Raw genomic sequence first — 7,506 nt, 5'->3', positions numbered from 1 at the left:
AGGAAGACAATTCTCAGGAAAAAAAACAACAACAACAACAAAATAAACTTTTTCAGTCAAGAGTAGACTGCAGAAAGATGAATGTTGTGGGGTCTGTTCTCAATTTTTCAAGACAGGTTTCACGAAAGTTTTCTATTGTTTGAAGTGCATCTTAGTAGAGAAATAATGTTCTTCTACATGCACTTGTAAAAATACAAAAGCCAAAGCAATCCTGTGGTAACCTCAACAATTGCCAGTAGGGAAAGAAGTATTATGGAAGTATTTAGTGTCTTTTTTTCCTTTTCACATGACTAGAAGCAGAGGACAGTTAAAATAATGTGAACAATCTGTTCTCTATAAAGCACCAGGAAGGGTTCTGCAAGCTCTTGGTGGCCCCTTGATCAATTATCTGGGGATTAGTGGTAAATGGAGTCATGTGGTTTACAGCAAAAATAAGTTTGACATCTCTGCACATATCCCCTTCTGTTCATTGAACTGATTTCAAGAAATCATAGCTATTTGAGAGAATGGAAAATCTATGGAATTGGGGCATATCTGTATGTCTTTATGGGAAAATAATTTTTCCGGTACATTTGTTAAATAAAAATATTATTTTCTCTGCGGAAAAAAATGTTTCTCTTTGATTAGAATATTTTTCCTATTAATTACAGTAATTATGTTCATCAGCTCTTTGTTAAAACCATAAAACTTGTTTCGTTTTCCTTACATCCACTTAGGTATGTTATCTACGTTGCTATTTTTAAGCCTTCTGGAGATTATGCACTGAAATATAGTGAGCTTTTCTTACCTAAACATTCTTAGTGAACAGATCAGAATATTTTCATTAGGTTTCAGATACTGAGCCATATCTGCACTGTGTTCACATACAGAAGCTCTGCTACAGTCTTTGATGCCTGGATATAGCCAGTAAGATTTGACATGTTTAGTATAGGCAAAGGAAGCTGATTGGTTGCATGATATTACTTACAATGTAAGTATGTCTAGATTGAGAGAAGCTGTGTATCACTACACATTTCCTTTCTGTCTTTGCACGGGGATGACAGGAAGGTATGGAGAAACAGCTGTTGCTTTTTTGTTTTGTTTTGTTTTTAGTATTAGATACTTGTGTATCTTTGTCCTCTTTGGAGATTGTTGAACCTTTAGAAAAATGAAGAGCTGTGATGACCGTGAGCCTTTACTAGACTAACGTAACAGTGGCATTTATACTAATCTTTCACTGCAATTGACAGTTGTGTATGTTTTTCCTATGTCAGGTCACCATTGCTTTGTTGGACAGTCAGCCACGGAAAGATAAACTCTCATCACTCTAGTCCAAAAAGCATTTGAGAAGTACCTGTATTTCTTGGCTGGCTGTGTACAGTGTGCCATCCAAATTCTAGTACAGTATTAGTATGTGTGTCCAATGAAACTGCAGAATTATGGAAAGTAAGACTAGTCATGGACATTAGCTCTTGTTTACATGATGCTTCTCTGCACTGTTGTAGCAATGTGATAGATCAAAAAGGTAGGTACAAGAGATCCCTGTGCTCAGAGCCAGGTCTTAAAGCAGTTTGTAAGGACAACCAGCATTTAAATGTGGTGTGAGTGTACCTGCAATGATGGGGTGAAGGGAAATGAAAATAATCTCATGTACTTCTTTACTTACTCTTTTCTATACTGTTGCTGTTTAGAAGACTTTAAAAAAAAAAAAAAAAGTTTCTTGTTTCTTTTAAGTTTTGTTTCAATTTCTTGCTTCCATTCTTCTTCCTCTTCTTCTTTCTCATTCCTTAGCAAAGCTTATCATAGAATCACAGAGTCACAGAATTGTAGGTGTTGGAAGGGTATGCCAGAGATCTTTGAGTCCAATGCCCCTGCAAGCAGGTCCCCTACAGCAGGTTGCACACGTAGGCATCCAGGCGAGTCTTGAATATCTCCAAAGAAGGAGAATCCACAACCTCTTTGGGCAGCCTGTTCCAATGCTCTGTCACCCTCACCGTGAAGAAGTTCTTTTGCATATTGGTACGGAACTTCCTATGCTGCAGTTCATGGCCATTTTCCCTTGTCCCTGCAGACTGCTGAAAAGAGGTTGGCCATGTCCTTTTGTTTCCCACACTTACGATAAATATAAATATAATCATTAATAAGATTACCTCTGAGCCTTCTTTTCTCAAGGCTGAACAGACCCAGCCCACTAAGCCTTTCCTTGTAGAGGAGATGCTCCAGGCCCTTTATCATCTTTGTGGCCCTCCACTGGACTCTCTCCAGGAGATCCCTGTCTTTTTGTACTGAGGAGTCCAAACTGGATACAATACTCCAGATGAAGCCTGACCAGGGCAGAGTAGAGAGGGAGGATCACCTCCTTGACCTGCTGGCCACACTCCTTTTAATGCACCCCAGGATGCCATTGTTCATCCTGGCTGCCAGAGCACACTGCTGGGTCATGGCCTACCTGTTATCCACCAGGACCCCCAGGTCCTTCTCTGCAGAGCATCTCACCAGCAGGTTATGTCCCCTCATCTTTTCTAACAGAATCTGAAGCAAGTGGAGCAAAGAGCAAACATATTCTTGATGTCTGAAATTAGCACCTTGGGCCATGGGCCAGAAGTGTCTGTGTTACAAGCCAGGAAGAAATAATTCAAGCCTTCAGATGGCAACACACCCTGAAAAATCTGCCCAGGCTTTCCTAGGAAGTGTAGTGAGGAGGAGCAAGAACATGGCATCAGCCCAGCTAGCTTTAGTGGCTGGTTGGAGTTCTTAATGCCTGTTAGCATAAGAGAGGATACTGTCCTTGCCTTTGGGTCATTAGTCCAAAATAAAAAAGAGCAGCAATCACAGTACCATGTGTGTCTATGGCAGAGGCACTCAGCACCAGTTTTATCTCATCTGGGTATACTGAACCACAAAATGTCATTGTATGATATCCATTAACAAAGTTATCTTTAGACTTCTATTTAAAACGGAGTCACCCTACAAAGCTTTTCTGGCATATGCCTCTGATCCTATTCTTAGTCTGCCTCTTTCTGCTTTCTGAAAATGTTCATGTTCTGCGTCTTTGGTCACATGAAAATACGGCTATTCTACAATTGGCTTCTCTCAACTTCTGTTCAGAACTTGATTTTTTGTCATGCAAATTTGTTTCAGGGCTGCAGTCTAAATTAAGCTGAACTTAGTTCAATGTATTCCGAGCAGAGTCATTGGGAATTTAGCACACTGGTAGCTGTGTGAATGTTTGAAGGTGGAATCTGGTTCTTAGATTTGTAAGTGATTTTTGAGATTATCTAAAAACTGGATGTGTATGTTATATACATCATTGTGACTGAGGGAAGCCAAGGGAATGGAGTGCATTACCTCATTTCTTAAATCTTTGAAGATTAAAGTTGATTCTGAAGTATTGTATGTCTGAAATGTATTGAATTCTTCTGTTACCTACGTATTTTCCAGTGATTAATTTTTTTCTTAGTTTTTGAAAGTATATATTGTCTGGAAAATAGATTTTTGTACCAGGCCATTACAAGCATATTTATTGGGTCTGTGAAAATCTTACTTCTGATCATATACACTTTTGTCTAACTTTAATCCTTTTGGTCTGGCTACTTTGCTATAATTCAGAAGGATAACTTTAAGCTATTAAGTCAGACTCAGCTAATAGAGGCCAGATTTTATTTTCTGTCCTTTCTTTGTTGACTTCAGGAGAACTCTGCAGCAGGCAGCCTGTGTGATTCAGTGCTGGATGTATCCATCTGGTCCTTAGCACTCAACCTGTTTTCTAAACAAGTTTAACCTTGAAACAAAGCACTTCAAAGAATATAAAAACTAACATCAGTTTTTCTTCTGATAATAACTAATGAAGATGAGTGATTAATTTAACTTCATACTTGCCTGGTTTGCTACTCTAATAAACAGCAAAACAATTAATTTCATGAGAATTCAAATTTCATCTTCACTTTTCAATGAAACTGAACATAACTGCAGTAGCCATGAGATAAGGAGTGTGTGAATCCATACAGGCAAGACCATATCTTCCCTGCTTTAATTCACATTAACAAAAGTATGAAGGAAACAATGTAAATCAACCAGGTTCTGTAGTAATGGAATTATGCAGCTAATTTCATAGGTGTGATCATTCAAATCTCCAAAAGGCAGAAAAAAAACCTGTTGTCAGGCATATATCCATGCTCTCTACAAGAATGCCTGCACCAAATACTAGAATTATTGTGGGAATCCTCTTTATACTGACAGACAAACATCTTTTTGGCCTTGGTGCTGAGAAAGCTGTATTTTTCTCAACTGTTCTCAGGTGAGTTCTAACTTGTTTTGGTGTAAAGTGACTTCAGACCTCTTCAGCTCATTGTCAAAAGCTCATTGGCTAACTCAGGGCTTCCTGATACATGACCTTATCTATCTGGGCTATAGATATCCCCCAGTCACAGAAAGAAAAGTACTGTGGGGTCTCTAAGGAATATAGCCATGAGGAATGGTCTGTCACCACCACCTTGCTGGCTGGTAGCCTGCTGTGCCTGCTTGTGAGAGACCCTAGGAAAGACATTGATCCATCAGGTTTTCTGTGACTCATCACAGTGGTGACAGTCTACACCCACCTTCCCTCTCTAAAAACTTCTTTAAGGTGTGCAGACAGCAGTGTATTTATATCTGTGTGCATGGCATATGCGCAGTAAGGTTGGCACCTGTGGCATGTGTCTACCCTACTATATATGAATTGTATCACATTCAGTTATTTGACAGGAAAGAGCCCAGTACAAATGTACTCTAAGACAGATAGTATGTCCCACCCCAAAAGTAAAGTTGGGCATTGCCACCTTAGCAGAGGCCACTTACTTTTTCTTCATATATCTATTGTAGGCAATGAACTGTGGCATGACCATATGACTCTGTGAAGACAAAAGCTCCCAAACCACAATGATTTCACTGGTTTCACTCCTGCCTGACCCCGGAACAATAAGAGAGGAAGACTGCCCCTGCTCTGACTCCACAGCCGAATCCTCTTGAATTCTGTTGTCGAATTGGCTGTAGGGGAATGACCTTCACCTTTCATGCTCCCTTGAAGGTGCACACTTCCCTTAAATGCCTGTCTCCTGTGACAGTGTAAAAGTTCTCCCAACAGATGGCATTGCCAACTGGAAAAGCCGCAATTAAGAGCATTACTTTGGTTCAAGTGCTTAATGAAAAATCCTATGTTAAAGTCAGAACAAGTCTTTTTGCTGAAGAAGTCTAAAAGGACCTGCAGCTGCTCTTTCCCTCTACACTCCACCCCAAGCTCTCTGTCCCACCAACAGAGATGTGTTTACTAAGTGAGCTGTGATTCATCCCTCCTACATTGCATCAGCCTCTTCATTTTTGCTGTCCCTCAGGGAATCAGATCTGAAGCACTAAAACCAGATTGTGTGGTAACAAGCCATGCTTGTTGCTGTGAGGACCAGAAAAACAATTACGAAAATTATGACTTAGTTTTTCTGAGGTCTTCGTACTTCAGAGAACCAAAATGGAGCAAGAAAGAAATATATGCAAGAATGGGGTACACTGCAGTCAAACAAAGTCCACGTCAAGTAAGGAAGTCTTGAACCATGCTTACTCCTGCCTCCTGATGAAAGTCACTCATCCCTGTATTTCAGAGCCTGCTCTCTGATTCTTCCCTCAAAGGAAAACACAAGTCCTCTACAGAATTACAGTTTCTCAAATGTGAATTCTCTCATGATTGTCACCTTCATGATGTCTTATTTACATATGTCCCTGGTAAGCTCTCCTTGGCAGAAACGTGATTGAAACCTCCATTCCAAGGAAAGCAAGGAATGGATTTATTGTTGATGACAGGAATTTTATCCATATTCCAAGATTTGTATCTCCTATTTCTTTCTTTCTTATATCAAGTCCTAATTTGTTCTAAAACAAATGTTAAGGGAGCTGAGGTTCAGTTGCTGGCTCATGATTTGCCAGAGCTTTCTAGCAGTTTCTTCCATATGAATAGCTGGTTTGCTAGTAGTCTGAACTTATTAAGAAATAACTTGCTTCCCTTAAAAAGAAGATCAAATGCTCTCTTTATGGGAACAGAGGTGGTTGTTCCTCTGTGTATTCTAAAGACCAGATGAGTCTGTTAAACACTTGTTTTCTGCATTATGAAACATTTTTCAATGTAGCAATTTCTCAACCCAAAATGTAAAATGCGTCTTGCTTTTCAGCTGAGTGGAAAACTACCCCTTCATCCAAAAAAAAAACTGCTGTTTACACTAAGCTAATAATAATTTTCTCATGGTTAATTCACAGCCCTTGCATTCCACATGTCGTTCAAAAGTGATATTCTTTCAGGTTTGCTCAGTATTCACTCTAGAAAATACTATAAATTTCCCAGAACTCTCCTGTTGCTGGGATGTAGATTTATGTATATGCTTCTAGACCGTGAGGTTCAAGTCTGCTTAGAATGGAGATGCTACTGGGGTGAAGCAATCACAGAAAAACAAACAAACAAGCAACAACAACAAAAAAAACCTCGTCTAACTCCTTGCATTTCTTTCTTTTTTTTTATTCCCTTTAGCCAGGAATTGCTGCACATGTTCAGGAGTGGACACTTTCTTTCCGGAGTTCAAAAAAAGTTGAAATGTCTCCTGATATACCAGAAAACGGACCTGTATTTCCCTTAGGAGCAAAGCCACTCATCTGTCTACAAAGTTGTCATACTTTGGCTAAAGATCTGTTAATACCTAAATCCACTTTAAGTGGAGCGCAGTCGCCTCTCCTTTGCAAAAGCAAAAGATTCAAAGACTTGATTCCAATTGTCTCTGATGTATGCACAAAGCAATCTTGAACAAATGCATGGCTACAGGCCACATCACCTGTACCATTTCTTTTATACTTGCAACTTATCATGGCTATTTTTGAAATTTACAGATAACACAGACCCACAGATTTTCCCTTGTAGATTGTGCCTGAAGTTCAGATCTGTGCAGAGAGACAGAATTGGCGCAATTTTAAGTTTTTTTAGTTCTGTATTGAATCCACAGATCTGAAATAGTCAAACAGTAAGTTGTCCTATAAATCAAGAGGAATTCAGTTTCTTTTTTTCATTCATAACCATCTCATTTGATTTCATGCACTGATTTCTGAACCTACCAGCATAACTAAGATAGACAGGTACATGTGGGAAGCTTTGAAAGGGATAAGATCTCAGCTCTTACACTGCTTTCCTGTTAGAAAAATGTCTTCTTAGTTATCAAAATTTAGACAGCTAAGGAGTCCAAGTTGGGAAAGTAAAGAGTGGAAAAGTAGCATATCCCCACTATTCCAATTAGATAGAATGGTTAATTTGTTCAAGCTTTAAAAAGTGGAAAAGAATTAATGGAGTGAAAAGGTACAGAAGATATTTTAGCGTATTAACAGAAGTAGCATATAAAGAGAAAGCATTAGGACACAGACATGGGAGGATAGCATGAAATCTAAGCTATTTGACAATCAAGGCAGCAAGATATGGTGTCATAATGTGAAGATAGCCACATTCTCCTGCATTCCCATATATTA

This window comes from Meleagris gallopavo, chromosome 2, assembly GCF_000146605.3.
Source record: "Meleagris gallopavo isolate NT-WF06-2002-E0010 breed Aviagen turkey brand Nicholas breeding stock chromosome 2, Turkey_5.1, whole genome shotgun sequence".
NCBI classification, from domain to species: Eukaryota; Metazoa; Chordata; class Aves; order Galliformes; family Phasianidae; genus Meleagris; species Meleagris gallopavo.
This window is presented reverse-complemented; position numbering follows the sequence as displayed.